General features: G+C 42.3%; 1 protein-coding gene and 1 long non-coding RNA gene across 8 annotated transcripts in view; one reads left to right on the plus strand and one right to left on the minus strand.

Annotated features, from left to right (window-relative positions):
• The window catches only part of LOC133512855 (cadherin-4-like), a 374,466-nt gene that overhangs the window by 68,489 nt on the left and 281,591 nt on the right, over positions 1–24,386 (minus strand). The gene's annotated exons all lie outside the window — the stretch shown is intronic.
• On the plus strand, positions 1,872–23,703 carry LOC133512872 (uncharacterized). Its single transcript, XR_009798327.1, has 3 exons — positions 1,872–2,348; positions 21,624–21,887; positions 23,253–23,703. It is a non-coding gene; the product is annotated as an uncharacterized LOC133512872 (long non-coding RNA).

Genomic DNA, 24,386 nt, shown 5'->3' on the forward strand with positions numbered 1-24,386 from the left:
AAGGTGTGAACAAATACATGTTAGCGGTTGGTATATGTACAGCAGGACTCATGTTTATAACGTTTGTGAACTTGTTGATACATCTTGTAAATACTTTGAAGGCCAGTGGTAGAATAAAAAGTTCGCATGTGAGAATGTAAGCATTGTAACATGTAAATGCAACCATCGTAGTATAGAATATAGCGCAGAATATCAAACGGAAACATTCATATTCATTGAAATTTGGGGGATTGTTACACATTGACACATAATGCAGCGAGCTAAGTCGAAGACTGGTCACCTTTCTTTCAAATTGCTAACTACGTACTTCAGTGAAGGGGTCGAAGTCGACTTGAGGAGGCAATTTAGCTTGTTGTCTGAAACAGCAGGACTGGTGTGTTGCCGCCCAAAAGGAGTCAGAGCGACTAATAAGGCCACGGGAAAGACGTACCATACGAGACAGGTGTCATCCGGCCTGTACTCGCTTGCAAAAAAAAAAAAAAAATAGCTTTCACCATCACAGACATTGTCCATCACATTCTCGTCGTCAGCTTCGACAGGAACCCGAGATGTGTCTCTGATTAAACAAAGGTGAAGCATCGAACCCAACCGGAAACACACGATCAGGAGCTGTCACAACATGCTAATTCTTTTCTTCTAAGGCAATCTGCTTAACTATATGAGAGTGACTGCCAGCGTGGGTAATAAAGAAACTACAAGCTAGTGCTGTAGCATTTAAACCCTGAAATGTGGACCTTCCTCAAACACTGTAAGTCGATTGATAGGGAGGCCCATACAGTATTTAATACATCCACGAGGGTAATTCACTTCAGAGCAGACAAAGGAGATCCCAGAGTGCCAGCTTTAGCTACTTCGTAGGTCTCATTTGAGGATAAAATCAATTATTACACTTCCATATGTTTATATGCTAGTGACTCAACCCTCGTTCCTCCTCCTCTTGCCTTGTCTCGACACCGCTCTCCCCACCCTCCAATCCGACTCTTTGCTCTGGCTCAGTGGTCCTCCGCCCATTTCGTCTGATCTCCCCCCCCTGTGCTGTGCTCTCTCATCACTTTCACTTGCTTTGCTTCAGGTCTCGGTGAGGACAGACTGCATGCATGAAAAATGAAATTACTTCAGTCCGTTAGCCTTGACAGTGGTGAATAAATGCTTCCCAGATACAACGTGATAGCAGTCATGCATTCCATAGGGATTTTTCCTGTCCCTTTGATTTTACTCCCATTTTCAAGCAGTCTTGTTTGGGGTTAGGAATACACACGGTACTCACAGTTATTTGAGGCTAATACCTGTCAAATTGTTGCAGAAACACTTATAAAGCTATATTTAAACCAGTGATTCTCAGATGGTGGGGCAGGACCCCATGACTGGGTCCTGGACCTTTTTTGGGTAGGTCACATGAAGCTAGTAAAAATTGTAATTGTATTCGGAAGCAGATTTTTTCCAGATAGTACGAGGGATCTCGTTTGATGTGGGTCCCGCATCTGAGACGCACAAAAATGATCAGGTGCACATAAGATCCAATCTTGCATCTTGGGACCCAATGCTATGGTTACGTACTCCATCAAGGAGCTGGAAAATTGAGCATATGCATTCTCGATTCCAGCTAATACAGTCGCATGTGCACCGTAACTTCTAAATCTTGGCAGAACTAAAACCAGAGAGTCCGTACGTATAAACACTTTCCTCTACTTAAAAGCACACACATGAATGTGGTCTCTAAACCAATCAGATATAGTGAAGGGTGGAGAGCCTCTATCTGATTGGCCATGTGCAATGCCATGTGTGTGCGTGAGTGAGTATTTGTGTGCGTGCGTGTGCATGTGTGTAAATTTTCTGACCATAGCTGCACAATTACAGAAAGTTGAGCCATAAACCCTTTAGTTCCCAAGCCGAATACCACTGGGACGATGTGGGAACATTTCAGATTCAAGCCAGATGAACGTGGCCATCCCCCTCTGCATGAACAATCTGCTGTATCAAATGGACCTTTCCAACTGGCGATCTTCAGCTTCGCCTCCCTTAGCTCTAGTTGCCATGTCCAACAATATTCCAAAATGGCGACTGAAGATAACAGATTTGAACTTGATTCTCGATCGCGTATTCCAGAAAATATTGGGGTATGATTTTTGCCAAATGCGTCAGACTTGTTCCAGAGAGTTCTAAAGAGTGGTCTCAACTATTTCACGCAAGGATATGTACACGGAATTAAGATTTTGGACGGAGCAGGACGCAATGTCAGAGTTACAGCGAAACGTTGGCGATTGATGCAAAGAAGTTTGAGGCCTCACAAACTTCATATTGAAATCAAACAGGATAAAATAGTGGAATCACACTGCACGTGAAGCAGGGTGAGTACATTTTACTTGGAAAGATCACGAGTAATATCGTAGTAGTCTTTATGAGTGAGAGGGTGTATTGATTTGACTTGGCTCGTAATCGAACCCAGTGCTCTGTCTTCAAAGTCCGATGTGAGACAAATTGCCACATAGACATTTCTCCATTAACGTATCACTAACCCGACTCTCCGGCATAAAACACGACACACTTCATTCAGCAGGTCACTGATATGCTAACAAAGTGGAAGTTGTTCTCCTGCAACGTATAAAGCACCGATAATAATTAAATTAAACTCAGAGAAGTTACTTCTCCCTCACTTACCTTCCAACATCCAGCCTTGTGTTTGTTGATATTGTTGTACATGCGCTCTTCCGCGAGCCTTAATGCATCGTAGAAACTTCCTCAACTGTGTTTTAGGCTTTGGAAAATGAATCAACTGGGCCCTTTTTAAACTAGCAGAATATTTTTCATCAGAATTGCATGTTCCCCAAGCGCATCTGAGGAACACTTTCTCGTGACATTAACCTTTCCAAGCGCACGCGACCGATAACCAGCATTGCTGGGGGGACAATGCGCCTATCAGATTGGCTGTTATTGTACGAGGGATTGACAGGTCGGAAAGGTGCATTTGTATGAAGTTTCATCAAGGACAACACAATATAAAACGTCAGTGACAAAATACATCTTTAACACAACCATCCCACCCAATTTTTTCAGACAGGAACAAAAACTCAGCAGGTCATTTTCTGTTTCCCCTTCAGCTTGCAATTACGGAAACCTTTGCCCAACAATGTAAATACAAACGTGACAGCGAATATGGTGCACGTATTCTCACATTGTAAACATGTATACAATACTCACTATTGTAAGAGGTGTAGCCAATGAACATGTCAACAAAGCAGCATGTAAAGAAAGGTTGCAGACTTAGTTGTCCAAATCTTAAATCAAATCAGTTTGCTTCGATCTACTTGTTGTTAATGTCATTAATGTTGGCACTTGGAACTTAACCAACTGGACACTTGATTTGCAGTATATTGCCTGTTAAGGCGGTCATTGATGGTGTAGTGGTACACACGCCTGACTACATTAAATAATACTGTGTGTATCACAGTTTAGTTTAGAATCTTTGGATGGCACTCGACAACTGTTCCACTTGCTCACATAGCCCCTTTGGAAAATTAATTGCTCACCCATGACAGAAAGAACAACTTATGGTGATCGCTGTATTCATTTAAATTATCTACCTAAGTGCATTACATGGCATATGTCCAGAAATCATAGATAATATGAAATAATGTGTAGTCAGTGCTATTTGCAATAGCTTTCTTTTCTTATCAGTTGCTCAATAATGTCAATAAGAAGGAACATACCAATTTGGACACCAGAAAACTACTCCTTTACATGAAGCTGAGGAATGAAAAAAAAAAAAAAAAAGGAGAAACAAAGAAAACACACGTACACAAATTTCATGATGACTTGGCCAGTTGGCTACAGCGGCTCTGAAGTGGTTTCAGAGAATGACACGAGTGCACAATCTGCCACTTGCAGACAGCAAAACCATAAAGAGCTCAAAGCCAGACCTTTCACAGCTCTGAAAATCAACACCGTGGAACTTACTACAAAATGTAAACCATGACAAGAACAAACGGGCAAAAATGTTGCTAAAGCTCGACACACTTAGAATATACTGCAGACACCAGTCACAGAAGGACTGCTAAGCTCTGAAGAGCACACTTCACAGGAAGAGATGTTGGGTGAGGATTTTATCAAGTGTGTGTTGCTGTACGCTATATTTTCAGTAGAACTAAGTACTAAGCACCATTCTCCTGTGTGTGAAAGTCAGAAAAGACATGCAGCTGCGCACTTTTCTGGTTCTGCGCTTTCTCCAGTCCACTCAGATCTGTCATTTACGCAACCCTGACATGAGGGAGATCTCTGTCAAATCCGGCCGTGCACATTCTCGGCGGACTTGGGCTTTTTTTTTTTTCCCCACCTTTTGGACTGAAGCTGTTAACTTGTCTAGCGCCGCATGAAGGTGAAACATTTTACGTCATTTTTTTTTTAAATTCAGTTTCTGTAACTGCTGCAAGGGCCAAGTGATGGCCCTCTTGATGACTGTGACTCTTGCTAACGGTGCGGGACACACCAGGCCCATAGATCCTCACCTACGCTCAGACAGTCACAAAGTGTTCTTAACACATTAAGCAGACAGCCGAAGGCTGACATATCATTAATTAATAATTGGCGGGAAAAAAAAAAGGTCACCAAAGGACTTGTTCATCGGCAAGGATCTTTTAACTTTAAAAATGGTGCTATGGCTTGGAGTTTGTCTGGAAGCATCACTCACAACTGCATTCATTTTAATAGTGCGATGGTAAAATACACTGACTCAATTGTTTTAATTTGATCTATCTTAGTTGCGAAAAATGTCTAGTGGACCACGGTTTGTGGTGCAAGCTGGTTGCAGTCTACCACTGAAAAAACAAAAGATGGCTTACCCTCTTTTCTATGATGGACGGAAAAACGTGTTCAGTCATAAGCAACAGTGAGTATTCTGAATGAAGTACTATTTCATGATTTAATGATGTCCACACGTAGTTAATTTGTGTGTCAGGCACAGAAGTCAATTTCAGATTTAGAATTTGTTAAATTTCCATCCATACATCTATTTTCTTTTACCGCTTGTCCTCACAAGGGTCGCGGGGAGCTGTCAACGGGCATGAGGGAGTACACTCTGAACTGGTTGCCAGCCAATCGCAGAGCACATGGAGACAAACGGCCACACTCACAATCACGCCTTTAGAGTGCCCAATTAATGTTGCATGTTTTTGGGATGTGGGAGGAAACCCAAGCAGGCACGGGGAGGACATGGAAACTCCACACAGGCGGGCCCAGGATTGAACCTGGGACCTCAGAACTGTGAGGCCAACACTTTACCAGCTGAGCCACCATGCCACCATTTGTTAAATTTTCCAAATTAAATTATCCGGGGACTGCAGGGTGGAAGACTGGCTGGTAGAGCTGCCGCACAGTTCTGAGGACCCATTCTCAACTGCAGTCTTATGTGTTTGGCATTTGCATGGGCTCCCCGTGCCTGCGTGAGTTTTCTCCGCGCACTCCTGTTTCCTCCAACTTTCGAAATCATGTGTGGTATATGATTCAAAAACAATAAATTGCCCATAGGTGTGAATTTGACCTATGAATATATGTGCCCTGTGATTGACTGGTGACCGGTTCTTGGTGTACACCACCTCTTGTGCGATGCGTGGCTGTGACCATAGTGAGGATAAGGAGTCCGCAAGATGAATGAATGAATTAATTGTCGGGCATGTCCCAGAAAAATGCTCCAGTTAGCCTGAGACTTGAATGAGTCACACCTGATTGGTGGTTGCACACGGTGGGTGGGTCAGAAGTCATTATAGCAGACATAGAGGGTATTCATATCAGGCATTTAACAAAAAAAAATGTGCACACAAATATGAGACTATAGCTACATAAAAGAACAATATTTGATGTTTATAGTCATCGCACCTGTTTGAACTTTGAGTGCATGTGGCAACTCACCCTCTTTGATGCAGTCCAATAAAAAAAGTTCCTGACCAACCGGAGGTCTAAAAAAAAAAAAATGCCATGACTTTATTATATTAGAATTTCATATTCCTCATATGGCCCAGAGAGCAATGGTTGTCCTTATTTTAGATAAACACTCTTGAAAATAAAATGCATTTCCAGCATTTGTTTGGCAGTTCCACCAAATAATCGATTTTCAATTAACATTGTTTACTCACTATTCTGTTCCTGCATGTGCTGAAAACAGAAAAATCCAACTTCAATATCCTTGCCATTATATTTTAGCTTTAGTGAACATAGGTTAACAAATGGTGACCGCAGACGAGCACTTAATTATGTCAGTGCGGAACAATGCGTTTTTACATTTAAGGCAGCAACAAAAAATAAAAAAAGAGAATAGAAAAGATATTTTCTGATTTATCGAGTCAGTTGGATAAGAGAGTGTGCTCAGTGTGCCTTTGTGTCACCCGAATAATAGCTTGAGGTGATGCATGTGACTACATTAAAAGACCATCCTTCGCATTAGTCGGAATAACATGGAGAAATGGAAGTTAAGCAGTCGATGGCTTTTCCTGTTATTGCTGCATTTAATAGCGTGGCAAATTAGAGGTGCTATTCTCCCTGGAGGTAACAATGCAATGACTTGCTTTTCTTCCAGGCACAGAAAGGGAAAATAAGGCAGCATTTGTAGTGGCAGACAAAGAGTGGCTCCACCCTTTTGCTGTGTCTTTTCAGGGCGAGTGTGTGAGGGCTTTTCTTTCCTCTGTCTCTGCCACTTTTTCATTAGGGGATTGATTAAATTGTGAAATGGGAAATGTGATGGATATATGAAAAAGTTCCCAAGTTGCTCCCAGAGGCTTGGACAAGGACAGAAGCAAGGACCCCCTGGTACTCAAGCTTCCTTCCCAGCAAACCCAATCTGGGTAATTAGAGTAAAGAGTGTCAGGGACTTCAAGGGTAGATGGAAGCCACTATCAAAGCCACATGCACATTCACATGCACTGTGTCGCTTGAATACACACACACAAACACGATAGAAGGGTGCAGAAATGTTGGCGAGAGGATAAACAGGAAGGAAAAGGTCAGCAAATTAAAGGCCTTTTCACATTGCACCAGCCCGGCGCAGTGTGTCGTGTACCGACCCATTCACCGGGTATGTGCTGCTGCTGGGGAGTGCCAGCAGCGCTGCGCCACAGTAGTTTGTGGCACTCGAGTTGGGCACACAAATCGAAAAACCTTCAATTCAGACGAGTGAACTGTGATGACACATCGGTACATCCAACCGGAGAGATGGTGCTGGAGGGATTTCAAAGTGACAAGAGGAAGAGATTTTGGCAGAGCTATACATTGAAATCAGCATGGAGGAAATGGATCAAACAGCTTTTAATGGAGTGTCTGTCTCCATGTCCCGAGCTCTGGGCACAAGACAAATGGCATACTGTGATGTGGTCGATAAATTACGGCCATGTTTGAAGATCTCAACTTCTCTGAATTTACCAGATTAGTATAAAGTCGTAGAAACATGTATGTTTTTATGATAAAAATGTTATCTTGGGCTAAAATATAGCTTAGCAACACATTTTTAACTTCTCCTCCTATCCTCCAACTCATTACGAGCAAAGTCAGGGCCTTTCGCTATCACGATTCCTTTTTCAAATCATTGGTAAAAGGCACCAGGCTACTTCCTCTTTGGTAGCTTACCAACCAGTGCCAAATACTCCAGATGCTTGCGGCTCACTGTTGTCAAGGGTCATCCCTATCAACAGTCTAAAATAGATATTAAAATGAAAAATACATATAACATTATTCACTTCAGTGTCTATACAAAAAAATAAATATGAGCAGAGAGCGCGTCATCCATGCGCAAAGTTGCAGAAGTGTCATTCGACGACATCCAAGTGGTCGCCATATTGGCTGCATCCCCTGTCCGTGACGTCACTCCGGACATTCGCCATTGAAAACACGCGGTGGACCCTACTATGGGAGTCGAACACGCCCCTTCTGACACGGAAGCTCTTTTCTCACAATCGAGTGCAATATTACCCTATTGTTTCAAGCCATGTTTAGATGATATGCGGATCACTTCTAACTAACAACATATTCCAAGAAAGTGTGTATGAGCCTGCCCGGCCGAAGCCGTGCTCATTCGCGAGAAACGGCTTGGCCAGCGGCTCGTGCGACACGGAACCTCGGCCGAAGCCATGATCGGCGGACAGTGCGCTTGACGGGGACATCGACACATTTACCACCTCTGACTTACAGACGCGGATCTTTTGTTACATTCAGAAAGGATTATGTCCTCTCCCCAACTATTGTTTTTTTTAGTAGCTGTATACACACCTACCTGTCATTTGGAACCCACGAAGCTCTCGTCCTTTGCACCTGTGCAATCCGTTTTTCATGACAAACTGCGTCTTTTTGAAAAGTATGAAGAGTAAATCCATCCTCCCGAGTGTTCAAGCAATATACTGCAATGTCACGAGCCTGCATTTTAGCTAACACGAAGGAACAACGAGTTACCTTCCCGCAGGTAAAACTAAGAGAAAAAAAAAAAAAGGTCCATACCGGCTGCTGTTTTTTCACTAATAATATACTAAAAATCATCCATTTCACGACAGCAGCCCAAAGCTTGTTTATATTGAACATTACATCCACAAGGTAACTCCACGTGGTTTACTTCATTAAAAGCATTTCCAAAGAAAGAAAGAAGAAACAGCAAATAAACAATCAAAACAAAGGGGGGAAATGAAATGAAAGTACAATGAAAAAGCATACATTACAAATAAATCTCATTGAAAAGTAAAACTAAGAAAAAAAAAAAAAGAGTTTTTAACCAGGATTTAAAAACATTGACACATTGACTCTGTTGGCAACTTCACTGTGTTTGCTTTGGCCACTACTTGACTTGAGTCTGTCAATATCACAGCCTAACTGGGTTTATATTCCATTAGACTTCCTTTCATGAATTCAGGACTAAAACCATTTAGTGACTAATAGAGCAGTTGTATAACTTTAAATCCTGGGAGCAAGTGTATAGACCAAAGAATGAGATTTATATGCTCAGACATCTTTCTTTTGCCCAGAGCCCAAGGTGCACCATTTTGATTGAGATGCAGCTTTTTAGGAGGCGTCCAAGAACTGACCCTTGAGGGACCCCATAGGTCTTTGCCATTCAATGAGCTTCAACACTGCCAGTGATAACAAAATAACTCCTCTCCTCCAAGTATGACCTGAATTATTAAAAGAACTGTTCCACTTAATCCTACTAACGTTTCCAATGTGTTTAGCAGCATATTAAGATCTTTGATTTCGAAAGCCACACTGAGATACAACAAGACCAGAATTGTAAGCTTTCCAGAAGGAGTATTCAATCCTATATCATTTAGCACTTTCATAAGAATAGATTCTGGACTGTGATAGGTTCAAAACCTTGAAGTGACATTTGTCATAGTCCTTTTAAGTTCAAGAAATTGCTGAGAATTGCTTTCTCAACAATCTTTACTACAAAAGGGAGATTTTAGATGGGTCAATAGCTTGCTAACGTGGAAGGGTTGGGCATTCTCTTTTTTAGAAGAAGCTTAATGGCTGCTACTTCAAGAGCTTTAGTAAATTAAAAAAATGCAAAAAAATCCAAACCTTTCTGAGCCTCTGCGAAATTATTTGCCACTTGAACCACAGTATCTGACAATGACTGAAATCAAGAGTTTGGGATAATTGGCGATGAGTCTTTCAGGAGGAATTCTCTTCTTTGTAAAATTGCTTCAACTCTGCCATATTGGAGGATTTTCTAGCATGAACTGCCTGTTTAAGGTCACACCACAGTTTCTCGATTGGATTTTAACCCAGACTTTAATTTGGCCACAACAAAACCTTCAGAGGTGGACTTGCTGGTGTGTTTCGGATTCTTGTCCTGCTGCATGATCCAAGAGTGCTTGAGTTTAAGGCCACCAACTGATGGCCCAAATTTCTCCTTCAGGATATTTTAGTACACAGCAGAATTCATTGTTCCATCAATCACAGCAAGTTGTCCCGGTCCTGAGTTAGCAAAGAAGCCCCAGACCATTACATTCCCACCACCACGCTTCATTCCTGGCACAATGCTCTTTTTTTAATCAAATGCTGTGCATTTTTATATCAGATCTAACGGGCCACACCTTCCAAAATGTTACATTTTTGACCTGTCAGTCGACATCATTGTTTCTCCAGAAGTCTTGAGGATAATCCAGATGATTTTTTGGCAAATGTGAGACGAGCCTTTGTATTCTTTGCTGGTAGTACTGGCTTTCGCCTGGGAACTCTCCCGCGGATTCCATTTTCGGCCAGTGTTTTTCTTATGGTGAGAACAGTGAAGCCTGCAGGGTTTTGGATGTAGTTCGAGGTTCTTTTGTAAACCCCTGGATGAGTTGTCATCACACTCTTGGAGTAATTTTCGTTGGTCGTCCACTCCTGGGAAGGTTTGCCAATTGTTCCCAGTTTTCTCTATATGTGGATATTGGCTTTGACAGTGATTTGGTGGAGCCCCAAAGCCTTGGAAATATCTTTGAATCCCTTTCCTGACTGATGGACTTCAATCTCTTTTTCTCTGATTCCTTCTTGAATTTTTGGGGATCGTGGCATGATGCATTTGTTCTTGACAACTTGTAGCCTACTTCACGTTCTCTGACAGATTCTATTCTATCTATATTCTATTCAACAAGTATAGTGGTAATCAGTTTGGGTGTTTCGTGTGAATTTAACTCACCTCTCCCAAATTTGTGGTTAGTTACAGTGACTTTGTGATTAAAAAAAAAAGACAAAAACATTTTCACAGAGGCTCGAAAAGGTTTGGATTTTTTTTTTGTGCCTTAATAAATTGAATTGTCATTTGAAAAATAAATTTTGTTTTTCCTTGGGTTGTCTCTAAGTGACAAATCCTCAAACCTTTGTGTGTTACACATTTGCAAAAAAAAAAAAAAAAAAAACTAATAAAATGAAATCAGGAGGGGGTAAATACTTTTTCACACTGCTGTTTTAATCATAGTAACAGTTCCTGACATTTTATAATTTTCCAGATGAAATTATCCAAAGGTTAGTCAACTATCTCATTGACAATTGTGGCGCAGCTAAAAGTTTTAAAGGCATGAGGAAGCCTTCTCTTTATTACATGCACACCTTCCTTTGGATACCTGTACTGTACACAAGAGCAAGTGGTGGTCTGACAGCACAGCTGGGCAGATAAAATGGGGTAATAAAAAAAAAATTGGGCAACCAAACTAACTCATGGGCTTCACAAAGCGAATAGCCATCCAAAGGCATACATGTGAAGAGAAAGTAGGAAGGGGGCAAAGTTGTTACGGTAGAGCAGTGGCCGCGCTTGATGTTGACCGGAAGCCCGACAAAACATGGCTGACCGCCAAACTGAAGAGATGCGGCACACCATTGCTATCTCTCATTAACACATGGACACGTGCTCGCACCAAATGCAAGCCTTCTAAATGTGTGTAGTAAATGTACATAGAGACCTACACACACTGTACAGAAACACTCTCCATCCAACACAACCTCTTGGCGAGTCAAAATATTTCTGAGGGATGTCTTGGACTGCACTCAGGCAGGTTTGCATGGGATTCTGCTTGGCAAACTCCACCTCAGTGAGAGTCCAGCTGTCATCTTGACAAATGAACCTTGGAAGAGCAAAGAGGGGTGCGTGTTTGTGCAGCCATGCTTGTGTGTCCTGCTGAGCAGTAGGCACTGAGCAGCATGAAAATACATTTTTTTCCCTCCAATCGAGAAGGCGCTGGATCAAGTGCCCGAGATGCAGATTACAGGACTACCATACGGCTGCAATGTCACCAAAAGGCTTGATTGAGACACTTCGGAGTGTAGTGAAGCTGGCAGAGGTCACTTTCTTTACACGGGATTCTCTTTAAAGACAAGAAGCAATAAACCATGTATAGCAACAAGTTGAAATCACCTTACAAAATGAAGCCCCAATGAACCATAACATTGTCACTCATGGGCCATAATGTCAGGCACGGTGCAAGGGGCCATGTATCATTCTGTTTTTATGAACAATGTGGGCTATAAAGCTTTTATAGGGTGTAAAGAGGAAACAATCTTTTTTTTTTTCCCCTAGAAATGAAGAGCAGATAAAAATGTAAAAAGCTTAACAGGATAGCCTATTGACCCGATACACTCAATGTTAATGGACGAGTTATAATAAATGGGCAGCTTTTTATCTGGTGCTAAACTTTTTATCTTTGCAGTTTTAATTTTCACACTCTGTGATGTCTTGAACCATACAGGGACACAGCTTTTTCTTTGTACTGCAGGTGACATAATTAAAAAAAAAAAAAAAAAAAGTCTCCATGTCTGTATCCCAGCAGTTAAGGGCTTATACCGGCATATAAAGGCTCTGCATAACTGGAAGCATTATAATGCCACGGGAAAACTCAGACTTAGACCTCCTACCTTAAATGTCGAAGTACATAGGAGCGGATTATTATGGTACATGTATGCTTTCATTTTTTTTGTTTTTCCTGATATTATACCACTAGGGGAGACCCTCCAGAACATGAGCACATTAAAGCCACTAAAGGTAATAGTTTGGCCTTGAAATAATAGCTAAATCATGTTCATAGTGGCAGTGCAACTGGTTAGAGCGTCTTCCTTCCATTTCTGAGGACCGGGGGTTTGGAATCCTGGCCCCACCTGTGTGGCATTTGTATGTTCTCCCCGTGCCGTGTGTTTTATCTGAACACTCCGGGTTCCTCCCACATCCCAAAGACATGCATTGTAGATTAACTGAAGACTCAAAATTGCCCGTAGGTGTGAACGTGAGTGTGAATGTTTGTTTGCTTCAATTTGCCCTGCGATTGTTTGGCAAAGAATTCAGGGCGTGCCCCGCCTCCTGTTTGAAGATGGCTGGAACAGGCCCCAGCACTCTCTCGACCCTTGTGAGGATAGGTGGTTCAGAAAAGGGATGGCTGGATGTTTAACGCACACTGGCTTGTACACAGACAAAAGCTCCACCTATATGTCATCTAATAGAACTGCATGAGCTCGGAAGAGAAGTGTGGGGAATAAACTAGTAATTACTACTGCTCTTGTATAAAAAAAAACAATTGTTTGTTTTTGGACGTGATGTCAAAAATCAGATAGAAATAAAAAATCTGCTTAGAATGTGACTCACTTATGGTAACTTATTATGTTTATGACCATGTCCTGACACTCCCATTGTCTTTCGTTTGAAGTTGTTGATCATTTAACAGTAGCAGTCAGTTATTGATGTATTCGACACAATTTATGATAGCCTGTACTGAAATAAATAAATAACTGAAACTAACCCCCAACCACACACACACACACACACACATGGCTTTTATGTAGTGTGCTGTTCCCAACATTACAGATCCAAAGTGCAGTTTAACCATTTTTTTCGCCATTTAATTACCGGCACTCTCGATGCCACGTTCACCCCTACAGTTCATCACTGGTCGCCACCTCCCAGCAGGTCCCATTTTGAATATTACTCCTCCATTTCATTGCACATTATTTTTTCATGTCTTCTGAGGAATATGGATTCTTGGCTCCCCTTCGTTTTGCTGATCCTTGAGGTCACAGAGGCCAGTCTCAAAGGGGGACCACACAGAGGCTGTTTTTTTTTTTTAAACTGTTATTTATCTCCTTCATAAAGTCATCCTCATCTCCTTTTAAAGAGTCCAGAACTGTTGCCCTTGACTCACCCATAACTCTTATGTCTTTTGCTGAGAGATGATTTACTATTTAATTTCACACGAACTCAACCCAAGAAAGAGCATGCCTTCTGCTGCCTGATGTCATATCAGAGGAGAATGTGTGTTCTGGGGGGGTGGTTAGCCAAAATATACATGTTTGTGTACCATCCGAGTGCACATGATTGAATGGGTGCATGAAGTAGGTCTTTTTTTTTCCAGTTTATTTTGTTTATTATATTGGTTGCAGCTCAAGGACTGATTCTATGCAACAAGGCTATAGCCGAAACAATTTCTCCCTGTGGAATGAAATAAACCAAAGCTTAAGTGCCCCATGCCAATGTTTACAGTGGCTCCACTGCACCAGTTTCTAAATAATGAGATTAAAACGCCGTGATTACATCCAGGACTTAATTAAAAGGAACATTGGTTTCAGGAAGGTGATTGATGTTAATATGATGATGCCACTAATTGTTGCTGGGACTGTAAATGTACATTTGTTCCTGGACCGCGAAGCCTGGAGAGGCCAGCTTTAGTTCTCAGTTGTTATACAGAACCCATTCATTTCTGGACTTGATCCATACAGGATGTAATAAAAATTAGCCTTGCTAAATATCTTCAAACACAATAAACACAGACTGGAAATTACAACCCAGCCTCGTATTTCTTTTATCTTTTTTGGGGGCAGGGGTGATTCTGATTCTGAACCCTGATATTGAGGTTGCAATACTTCCGTCTGGACCACCGTGATGAGCAGAACAAGAGTCAGACATGAGATCTCAGTTACCAAGCAGCTTATATCCGTCATCCAATCAGTTTTACAGAGTGCTGCACTTTTTTAGTATTGCAAAGTTTCTTGTTGTAATTCTCAAGTAATCTTCTTTAATCTTTCAGAGAATTGAATACATGTATTTAAGGAGGGACCCCCCGCCCTTCAAGAATTGTGGAGTTAGTGCTGATAAAAAGTCCAATCGGAGGCAACAGGCCCTTCCTCTTTCTGAGCCGCTTATCCTCACAAGGGTCACGGGAGTGGTGGCGCCTATGTCAGCTATCATTAGGCAGGAGGCGGGGAAATCCTGAACTGGATGCCAGCTAATCGCAGGGCACATACAGATAAACAACAGTCACACAATCACACCTAAGGGTAATTTAGAGTCTTCAATTAATGCATGATTTTGGTACTAAGGGGGAAGTCAGAAAGGCACTACAAAGGATGACAAATGGAAAGGTAGTTGGTCCTGATGACATACCGGTAGAGGTATGGAAGCAATTTGGAGAGATGGCTGTGGAGTTTTTGACCAACTTATTCAACAGAATACTCGCGGGCGAAAAGATGCCTGAAGAATGGAGGAAAAGTGTTCTGGTTCCCATTTTTAAGAACAAAGGGGATGTTCAGAGCTGTGGGAACTATAGAGGAATAAAGTTGATGAGCCACACAATGAAGTTATGGGAAAGAGTAGTGGAGGCTAGACTCAGGACAGAAGTAAGTATCTGCGAGCAACAGTATGGTTTCATGCCTAGAAAGAGTACCACAGATGCATTATTTGCCTTGAGGAAGCTAGTGGAAAAGTACAGAGAAGGTCAGAAGGAGCTACATTGTGTCTTTGTGGATCGAGAGAAAGCCTATGACAGAATACCAAGAGAGGAACTGTGGTACTGCATGTGTAAGTCTGGTGTGGCAGAGAAGTATGTTAAAATAGTACAGGACATGTATGATGGCAGCAGAACAAAGGTGAGGTGTGTGCCTGACAGAGGAATTTAAGGTGGAGGTGGGACTGCATCAGAGAACAGCTCTGAGCCCCTTCCTGTTTGCAGTGGTAATGGATAGGCTGACAGATGAGGTTAGACTGGAATCCCCTTGGACCATGATGTTCGCAGATGATATTGTGATCTGCAGTGAAAGCAGGGACCAGGTGGAGGAACAATTAAAAAGACGGAGGCACGCACTGGAAAGGAGAGGAATGAAGATTAGCTGAAGTAAAACAGAATATATGTGCGTGAATGAGAAAAGTGGAGGGGGAAAAGTGAGGCTACAGGGAGAAGAGATAGCGAGGGTGGACGACTTCAAATATTTAGGGTCAACAATCCAGAGCAATGGTGAGTGTGGTAAGGAAGTGAAGAAACGGGTCCAAGCAGGTTGGAACAGCTGGCGGAAGGTGTCTGGTGTGTTATGTGACAGAAGAGTCTCTGCTAAGATGAAGGGCAGAGTTTACAAAAAACAGTGGTGAGGCTGGCCATGATGTACGGATTAGAGACGGTGGCACTGAAGAAACAACAGGAAGCAGAACTGGAGGTGGCAGAAATGAAGACGTTGAGTTTCTCGCTCGGAGTGACCATGTTGGATAAGATTAGAAATGAGCTCATTAGAGGAACAGCCAAAGTTGGATGTTTTGCTGACAAGGTTCGAGAGAGCAGACTTCGATGGTTTGGACATGTTCAGAGGCGAGAGATATTATAGAGAGAGATAGTATATTGCATATATATTGATAGTATATTGGTGGTAGTGTGCTGAGGATGGCGCTGCCAGGCAAAAGGGCGAGAGGAAGACCAAAGAGAAGGTTTATGGATGTGGTGAGGGAAGACATGAAGGCAGTTGGGGTTAGAGAGGAAGATGCAGGAGATAGGCTAAGATGGCAAAAGATGACACGCTGTGGCAACCACTAACGGGACAGGCCGAAAGGAAAAGAAGAAGAATTAATGCATGATTTTGGGGATATGGGAGGAACCGGATTGCCCAGACAAAACCCACGCAGGCACGGGGAGAACATGCAAACTGGGATGGGATTAGAAACTCCGGCCCTCAAAACTGTGAGGCCAATGTTCTAACCAGTTGTCTACTCAGCCGCTTGGGGAAAACACACCTCTGGGGAATGTGAATGCAGTTGGAATGTGGCAGGAACCAGGTTTGCCCGCAAAAAAAAAAAAAACAACAACAAAAAACATGAATAAACAGAGCATACAAACTCAACATAGGTAAGCTCAAGTGGAGATATAAACGTCTGACTTCAAAACTGAAACAGACGTACCCACCACAAGACGGACTTGCTGTCCCACAGCGATATACTTTAATTGAAATAACATTTAACAAAAATCAGCCAAACGATAAGGTCATTTTAATGTCTCAGTGACTTTAAAATGACACGCGTCACAAAATACTGTACCTCTTCGCTTGAGATATTAATGCGTCCTCGTGCACTCACCTCCTTTCTAACCGTTTCACGGTATTCAAAAGATGGTCAAATTGCTTTCATGGTCAAATGTTTCATTCATGAGCGGACACGTCAAATAGGACAGAATGGAACATGTTCTTCCATCACAAAGACTCCATTAGCCAGTCTAACAATGTAACGCACTCTCATCTTTTTGCACTAAAGAGTCCTTTACCATCACAACTCATGCCTGGTTATCAACCAAGAGAAGACGTTTTAGAGTACTTTTTCATAATTGGTAGCCATTTTGTGTGTGTACACAGCTTCAATTTCACAAAAATCCATCCATCCATCCATTTTCTTTTGGCGCTTATCCTTACGAGGGTCACGGGGAGTACTGGAGCCTATCCCAGCTGTCAACAGGCAGGAGGCGGGGTACACCGTGAACTGCTTACCACCCAATCGCAGGGCACATAGAGACAGTCGCACACAGAATCACACCGAGGGGCAATTTAGAGTGTCAGGTTTTTGGGATGTGGGAGGAAAATCGGAGTGCACTGAAAAACCCACGGAGGCACGGGGAGAACATGCAAACTCCACATTGAATGTTATTTAACCCGGGTCCTCAGAACTCTGAGGCCAACGTTTTACCAACATGCAGCTTTTCACAATAATAATCAAGGGGAATTTATGTATTTTTCGTAATGCTTATCCTCATTAGGGTCACAACAAATGTGTTTTGTACTTGTATTTACATCATTATATTGTTCTATTCCATTGGTAGTGTTGTCATTCATGCCGCAGATTCCATTCCCGACCAATTCCCAAACCTCCAATCTCTGGTTAAATGGGGGTGTTGTGGAAGGAAAGACTAAAAAACAGTAAGCCGACACAATTTTATTACATTTTTGTATTAGTTGGTGTACTGAAGCTCTAATAGTTGCTATGTTCATAATGAATGCCTGCATTTATTCGCCCATTTATAAATGTGCTTTTCTGAAGGTCTACTGTCAGCTGTACTGCTCAATACCTAGAAAGGCGGGAAAAAAAGACCCTGCTAAGCATTGGACTCATCTTCAAAAGCATACCATTAAATGAAATATGGACAGGTAGCAAAAACTGAACTTTTTCTTTTCACAAGAATAAATTCTCTGGGAACCATAATACAAGGGTGTGTGCAAATCGTCACGTTGGTGATAGAAGTGAAGATATTTCAGTCTGGAACAACGCGGTGAGCAGACATACAATCCCTGGATCCAAAGCTTCTTAAATCCATCAGCGTATCAATATCACATTGTATATTTAGTCAAAACGGGGGTTGTTTGAGCTGGAACAAAACTCACATCAGGGGTTTGGAAAGGAAATATGGAAAGTGAATACTAAAGGAAACAAAAATCAAACAAAGAGCTTTAACCAGCCAACACGTGTTATTGAGCAAAACAAATAAAATGCTGACATGACTGTTTGAGTTCTACGCCCAAATGAACAAAAGTCTCTCTCTTCACACGCTTTTCACATGACTAATATCCCTACAAAGCAATTTTTTTCATCATATTGGGAAGAAGCCTGCCAGCAGAGGGCCGTTCGCAGCTTTAAGAAAAGAATGTCAAATATGGCAGCAGTGAAAATATTTCAGTACATACAGACTGTATTTTCTCAAACTATGATTAGGGCCGTGAGGCTATTTAATGGAAGCCATTTACACCGGACCCCCACCTCCCCTCCATTACCATGAAACAGCACAGGGGTCTTTTATTGTGGACAACCAAAGGCACACCTGTGCAACAGTCATCCTGTCGAATCACAATCGTGATATGCCGAGCAACTGTGAATCATTTCGGCAAAGAAGCGCTCCTAATTTCATTTGGATACAGTCACTCACATTTGGAAAATGTACGGGTGTGGTCAGTCACGCTCGCAGATATAAAGTTACGGGTGTGATTAGGGATGGAATCTCAAGGCCTTAAAATAACTTACTGGATTAATATAACTGCAAATTAAAAATACAGAACGAAAATAGAAAACAAAAATTTCAAACTCAGACATGATCATTTCCAATTTCAACTGATATTCATAGAACCTGATATAAAACGGTATTTAAAACTTTTCATCAATAAAAATTCTTGATCTGACAAACTTTATCTGAAGGAAAGGTAAAAGCACTGGCCTGCCAAGGAATAAACATAAACGGTACCGCAACCCGCAATGTTTTGAAAATGCTGAAAGTTTAGTTCAACATAATTGGCGTTAGTAGCAACAAGCTAGCGATACATTGGAACAAACACTCCTGTCGGCAATCGTGATGTAAGCTAGCAGTAGATGATCTATATCAGGGGTGCTCAATGCGTCGATCGCGATTGACCGGTTGATCGGGAGGCAGTCTTGGTCGATCGCGGGACGGCGTGCCAAAAAAAAAAAAAAAAAATTCAGCCAATGTTCCCTCTTGCCTGTCGGTAATCGTGATGTATTGTTATAACCTAGCATAATTTATGGCGGTATCTATTGTCAATCCATATCTTCCTTTTGGAGGGAGGGAACACAAGCATCGCCCCGACTGCCGTAAATAGGAGGCCGGCTTGCTCAAATGTGCGTGCGCTCGACGTATTGGCCACACCTGAATCAAGCGACAAGGTGAATGATAGTCTAACGTCTTTTTTTTTTCGCGCGGGGGCACACCGTCACACAAGCAACCAAAACTGCCTCGCAATCGACGCATTGAGCACCTCTGGTGTAACTGAATTTTCCTTTGACATGCCTCTTGATGTTGATGACTTTCGACGTAAATGAGCTCGCAGTATGTGAAGCAGCTCGGAACTTGCGCTTTAGGCATCACTTCCGTACATGCTCAGTGTGGTTGCATTTCCTGTTTCTGGGTGAATACTGTTTAGGATCAGGGTTGTTTTGTTACCAACATTTATGACAAACACGTAAAATAATGTCAAGACTACACAAAATAAGTGATGTCTTTCAATACCTATTTTTTTCTACTCGTAACGCATTTTACGCGCGTGGTTTTTCGTGCTGGACTGTGCAAATTTGCGAGCGCGATGGCGCGCGAGCTCGATCGCGCTCTTCAAATCACAGTGACAGTCGATAGATAAGTAAACAATGTTTGGGTAAAATAGGCCTTATGAGTACATGGAGGGGGGGGGAGTCTCAGCTCTTGAAAAATGACAGTCAAACAAAAGTGTTGTATTTATATTGTTGACTGGAATTAAATGAGTCCTGTATTAACAGAAATGACTGCGTAAGGATGGATGGAGAAATACTAGTTTTGTGTTACAATGGCAACAGAATGTGCCATTACCTCATATTGGCAGTCTCTATTGTGTCCTTTTGCTCGAGGTGGTGCTCGAAAGCGAGCACCTGGTGGCCGGGCCTACACCCATAGGGCTCGGCCAGGCACAACCCGAAAGGGTAACGTGGGTCCCCCTTCCCATGGGCTCACCACCTGTGAGAGGGAGCATGGGGGCAATATGAGCTGGACAAGAGCCGAAGGCGGGGACCTTGGCAATCCAATTTCCAGACACAGAAACTGGCGCTAGGGACATGGAATGTTAGCTCTCTGGCAGGGAAGGAGCCTGAGCTGGTGTGTGAGGTCGAGAAGTTCCGATTAGATATACTCTGACTCGCCTCTACGCACCGGCACTGCTTCAACTCTGGTACAAGTCCTCTTGAGAGGCGTTGAACACTGTTCCACTCTGGAGTTGCCCACAGTGAGAGGGACGAAGCAGGTGTGGTATAATTATTGTCCCTCGCCTCTGCACTCGGATATTGGAGTTCGGAAGGTAGCCGCTGTCTGCCTCCGGATGGAGGGACAGCTCCCGACTGTTGTGCCTGCCTATTCGCCAAGCAACAGTGCAGAGTACCCAACTTTTGGGAATCCTTAGATGGCATGCTAGAGAGCGCTCCCTCTAGAGACTCCATCATTCTGGACTTCATGTGGGGGCTGACAGTAAGACCATAAAGGGCGTGATCGGGAAGAACACCCCCCTGCGCCGATCAGAACCCGAGTGGTGTTCTGTTACTGGACTTCTACGCTCATAATGGATTAATATATATCGAACACCGTGTTCAAGCATAAGTGTGTCCACATGTGCACATGGCACTAGGACACCCAAGGTGGCAGTTCAATTGGCCAATTCATTGGACCTGCGGCTGTATGTCTTGGGGACACTCAGATGAAGAGAGGGCCGGAGCTGTCAACTGATCACCTCTGGGACTCCTGTGGGAGGTTCTTTGGGAGTATCGGTACCGAACCCCCTGATATGGGCTGTTCGGTCCCTGTACGATCGGTGTCAGAGTTTGGTCCGCATTGCCGGCAGTAAGTCAATGCCCCGCTAAAGCTACTGCCCCAACGACCCGACCTGGAAAAGGGGTCGAAGATGGTTTATTTTTTTGTAGAAACAGTGCTTTGTGGCTTGGTTTGTCTAAAGAATAAAACCTTAATTTTACAACAAATGCAGTGAAATACGAGGGAGCGTGACAGACACATGTTATTTTTAATTTTTATTATTATTATTTTTTTCACCGGGGAGTTCATGTACCATATCGGTGCGTAAAATACACAGCCTGGTGAAAATGTGGCAGCTAACTCCTGGAATTTTCTTTTTTTTTCCACCCAGGGATAATGTAAGACACGCTATCTACCAGAGTAGGGGGCATCTACTTGAAACAATTAAACAGACAATTCAGCGAGATTTTTGTGTAGCAGTCTGACAAAAAAAGTGCAGTTTTCACAGTAAACTACCTCATTATTGCACTGTTACCCTTAATTACTTTCACCATCCCGTGGTTTCGCCCAAGACAAAAACAAAAGTGTACTGTTTTGCTGTTTTATTTTCTCTTTGTTCAGGGATAAAGCAGAGCTGTGACCAAACAAACCGCGCCAAATGAGGACCTATATGAAGTCAACAATGCAGCACATGATCCATTGTTTGCTGCTTGTCTCGTACACGTACTTGCACTCTCTGCCTCTGCATGCTTATTCTGTTTGTGGCTTAATGTGTGTATGAGCACATGTTTCTGTGGGAGGAAGATTGAAAAGATGGTAGAACCCCGCCAAGCGGACTGATTAGACCTTAAGGTGGAGACAAGGAAAAACAGTTCTTGACAGTTGGTAAGACCCAACATAAACACAGACAAGACTCTAATCCCTAAGAGAGCTCTATATTCACTCTGGCATGCTTTCTTTCTGTCTGGTGTTTGGTTTTCTCATTACTGGTGACATATATCTTCAGAGTTTATAAAAAAAAAAAAAAGGAAGCAAACTTTTATTAAGAACTAATGAAGTCAACAGTTCAAAACTTCAGTTAACCCCAAATGCATGTTTTGGAAGGTGAGAGGAAGCTGGAGTACAGCTGGTGTTGAACATGAGCTCCCAGAGGCGAAGCTGGAATCACAATCTGGAAGAAAAAAATTGCTACCTAAATTCATCGCTGTGGTTTCCATTTTACCACACCATAGGAGAGCCTTTAACAGCATACGAGTCACAAAATATTAACATCCTTCCAACTGTTTTTTTTTTTTACTACTTGCCCTCATTGGGTTATAGGGTGTCAGCTTGTGGATATTTCTACATTTAAGAACATGAAACATCATATTTCCTCACGCTCATTAAATGATTACAAGAATCATGTAAGATTAAAATGATGCGGCAGATCTGTTTTTTTTTCTCTCCAAAGTATGGCTGTGGAAAGTTTTCACTAAATTCTAATGAGCAGTAGTAATAATATATATAAATAATGTTTCTATTCATTTCAAATGAGTTAAAAAAATAACAATCATTACCAAAAACAGGAAATATCTTGGATGCAGCAACAACAAATTTAATTAAAATGCAGACTCAGATCTCATGATACAGAGCAGTGATAAAGTATTTGCCCTCCTCCTGATTTCTTTTGCATATTTATCACACAAAAAGGTTTCGAATCATCAAACCAATGTTAACATTACTCAGAGATAGCCCAAGGAAATACAAAGTGAGGTTTTTAAATGACGATTCATTTTATAAGGCACAAAAGAGTCCAAACCTTTCTGACCCTCTGTGAACAGTTAATCTCCCCCGCATTTTTTACATCACAAAGTCACTGCGACTAACCACAAATTTGGGAATGGTGAGTCCGGAAAAGGTTACAAAGCCATTTCCAAGGCTTTGGGGCTCCAGCGAACCCCTTTCGGAGCCATTACCTTCCCAGGAGTGGGTGACCAATTAAAATTACTCCAAAAGTGTGACCATGACTCATGCAGCAAGTCACAAAAGAACATCGAACCTTTCTGAACCTCTGTAAAAAAGTAACGATCATCTTGTTAAATCACAAAGTCACTGTAACTAATCCCACATGTGGAAAAGGTGAGTTCAATTTGATAAGCCACACCCAAACCTGTTGACCACCATGCTTAAATCAAGAAATCACTTACAGTAACAATCTGTCAGAATGTGAAGTAGAGATCAAGAAGCAATGCATCATGTCATAATCCACAGATATTCAAGAAGAAACGAGGAAAAAAAGTGATTGAAATCCAAGGCTTGGGGCTCCAGTGAACCACTGTCAGAACCATTATCCACAAATGAAGAAAACAGGGAACAGTGGCAAACCTTCCCAGGAGAGGACGACCAACTAAAATTACTCCAAGAGTGTGACAACGACTCATCCAGGATGTCACAAAAGAACCTCAAACAACATCCAAAGACCTGCAGGCCTCACTGGTCTCGGTAAAGGTCGGTGTTCATGACTCTACCACAGAGGTTGGGAACCTATGGCTCGCAAGCATATCTGGCTCATTCGGTGGTTGCATATGGCTCGCGGAGCCCTCGTAACAACATACTGTAAATGTATTCTCTGTTGTGCAGAGGTGGTTTGTCCTAGTGGGGTTGCTGTAGTTAGGTGTGGGAGGCAACACAAATGACGTAGAGACCGTCTGGCCTAGTGGGGTTGCCGTAGTTTTTGAATGGTAGTCGATATCCGGAGGTGCAGAAGGGTCTAATGCCGATCGTGTCGAAACAACTAATTATGGAAACGCTTTTGCCAAAGGTTGCTCAAAGAAAAAAAAAAAAAAAAAAAGAGCAGTACCAAAGTTTTCAACAAGAATGGACAGCTTTGGTGGAGAGGGAAGGTTCTGCTGTGTGTTTAAATTCACAGATGGGGAGTATGGCAAAGCATTCATACTCAACGTTGCCAATCAACATTTTGCCAACTTCGCATAAAGACAAGATAATCAAACGAATAAATGACACGCCTTTGTCGGCAAGAACCATTCACCATCATAACATCGTGACAACAAATCAAATTGAATTACGTTCACGATGAAGGGATGGAGTCTCGACACCTGCATGAAGATTAATCTGACGATGTATGAACTCCAAAGTCATCAGCAAAACCGTGTAGCACCACAAGTCACATTCATGGTAAGAAGTACTTTTTTCATCATTGGTGAGCAACAGTGTAGCAATGTTATTTAAAGTAATTCAGACTTATTGTACTCTAAAAAGTGTTGGTCTTACATAAATGCAAAAATACACCTGTACTTAGTTTTTAAAATACTGTATATGGCTTTTTTGAAAAGACATTTTTAAATATTTGGCGTCTTTGGCTCTCTCAGTGGAAAGGGTTGCCGA

Source organism: Syngnathoides biaculeatus, chromosome 2, assembly GCF_019802595.1.
Source record: "Syngnathoides biaculeatus isolate LvHL_M chromosome 2, ASM1980259v1, whole genome shotgun sequence".
NCBI classification, from domain to species: Eukaryota; Metazoa; Chordata; class Actinopteri; order Syngnathiformes; family Syngnathidae; genus Syngnathoides; species Syngnathoides biaculeatus.